Source organism: Diceros bicornis, chromosome 31 (genome assembly GCF_020826845.1).
Source record: "Diceros bicornis minor isolate mBicDic1 chromosome 31, mDicBic1.mat.cur, whole genome shotgun sequence".
NCBI classification, from domain to species: Eukaryota; Metazoa; Chordata; class Mammalia; order Perissodactyla; family Rhinocerotidae; genus Diceros; species Diceros bicornis.
The window spans coordinates 2807756-2810349 of NC_080770.1; positions in this window are offsets into that span (position 1 = coordinate 2807756).

The following is a 2594-nucleotide window of genomic DNA, read 5'->3' on the forward strand; positions in this document are numbered from 1 at the left end:
GTAAGATTGTTGACAATATTGCTCTTTTATATGAATTTTAGAATCAGCTTGTCTATTTTCATGCAAAACACTGTCATGATGTTGATTAGAATTAGACTGAAGTTATAGATGAGTTTGGAGAGAATTAACCTCTTCTCAGTGCTGAGTCCTCGTGTTCACGAATATGGTATATCTCTCCACTTATTTAGATATCCTTTAAATCTTTTCAACACATTTTTTATAATTATCTCCACAAATGTCATAAACATGTTTGTTAGGTACTTTTTTTCATTACTATTGTAAATAACATATATTTTAAAAAGTATATTGTCTGCTGCTCCTGGTATGTAGAAACGCTTTTTTTTTTAGTTTTTTTTTATTGAGGTCATATTGGCTTATAACATTGTGTGAATTTCAGGTGTATATTGTTATATTTCAGTTTCCATATAGACTGCCTCCTGTTCACCACCAATAGTCTAGTTTTAATTTGTCACCATACATATGTGCCCCTTTACCCCTTTCACCCTCCTCCCACCCTCTCTTCCCTTCTGATAGCTGCTAATCTGTTCTCCTTATTTATGTTTGTTTATCTTCCACATACGAGTGAAATCATACAGTGTTTGTCTTTTTCTGTCTGGATTATTTCACCTAGCATAATACCCTTGAGGGCCATCCATGTTGTTGCAAATGGCATGATTTTGTCGTTTTTATGGCTGAGTAGTATTCCATTGTATATATACACCACATCTTCTTTATCCATTCATCCGTTGATGGGCACTTGAGTTGCTTCCAAATCTTAGCTATTGTGAATAAGGCTGTGATGAACATACAGGTGCATAAATCTCTTTGAATTGTTGATTTCATATTCTTTTGATAAATACCCAGTAGTGGAATAGCTGGATCATATGGTACTTCTCTAATTTTTTGAGGAATCTCCATGCTGTTTTCCATAGTGGCTGCACCAGTTTACATTCCCACCAGCAGTGTGTGAGGGCTCCCTTCTCTCCACGTCCTCTCCAACATTTGTTATTTCTTGCCTTGTTGATTATAGCCATTCTGATGGGTGCAAAGTGATATCTCATTGTAGTTTTGATTTAATGCATTTGATTTTGATGTTGTTTTTGTTGTTTTGATGTTGTTGATCTTTTATCCAGGAGCCTTGCTAAATTCTCTTATTATTTTTTTCTGTAGATTCTCTGGGTTTTCATGTCATATCACCTGAGTATGATAAGAATTTTCTTCCTTCCTTTCACGTTCTTGTACTTTTTTCTCCCTTATTTATTGATTTATTTAGTCTCTAAACTGGCTAAGCTTTCTGCCGACATTGGAGAAAAAAACGGTGACAGTATATTCTTGTTATAAATTACAAGATTGATTTGAAAGGGATGCTTTTAATATTTCACCATTAAATATAGTGTTTGCCACAGATTTTTGGTAGCTAGCTGTCATCAAGTTAAATAAATTCCTTTCAATTTCCACTTGGCTATGATATTCATGTGTGGGTATGTCTGCCACAAAATCCTAGAATCAGAACCGCTGCATCAAAGGTTATGTACACCTGGGGGCTGGCCCGGTGGTGCAAGCAGTTAAGTGCGTGTGCTCCGCTGCGGTGGCCCGGGGTTCGCCGGTTCGGATCATGGTGTACTGCTTGGCAAGCCATGGCTGTGGCGGCGTCCTATGTAAAGTGGAGGAAGATGGGCATGGGTGTTAGCCCAGGGCCAGTCTTCCTCAGCAAAAAGAGGAGGATTGACAGATGTTAGCTCAGGGCCGATCTTCCTCACACACATAAAAAAAACAAGGTTATGTACACCTGAAATCCAGTTCATCGTATCAAATTCTCCCCACTGAGGTTGTTTCCATTTATATCCCCTCCAGCAACGCATCCAGGACTTCCTTCCCACACGCTTGTTTAACCCACTTGCTAAGGCTTTGCTTAGGTTTTGCTTATCCAATAGGTGACCAATGGCACCCGTGCTCTCACCTGCATTTCCTTTATTGTAAGGGAGCTTGACCCTGTCATCTGATGGTCAGCCCAGTTGTATTTCCTCTGGATTTTTGCTTATCTCAGCTGCCAGTGTTTCCATTGTGTTCTTTTAAAAAATCATTTATAGGATTAGGGAAATGAAACTTTTTCTGTGATTGCTGCTCATTCAGAGTTTGTCAGGGGCCTTTCAACTTTGCCTATTAGGGTTTTACCTAATTAAACATTTAAAAAATTTTTTTTTAATTTTTTTACTTAAACACTTTTGAAAATTTCATGTAACCCTGGGGCCGGCCGGGTGGTGCAGCGGTTAAGTGCGAGCTCCGCTGCGGCGGCCCGGGGTTTGCAGGTTCGGATCCCAGGCGCACACAGACTCACCGCTTGTCAAGCCATGCTGTGGAGGCATCCCATATAAAGTTGAGGAAGATGGGCACGGATGTTAGCCCAGGGCCAGTCTTCCTCAAGAAAAAAGGGGAGGATTGGCATCAGATGTTGGCTCAGGGCTAGTCCTCCTCACAAAAAAAAAAAAAAAATTCATGTAACCAAATTCATCATCTTTCAGGTTTTTGGCTTCTGGGTTTAGTGTCATACTTAGAAAGGCCTCCCCCACTCTGAGACGGTAAAACAACAGTAA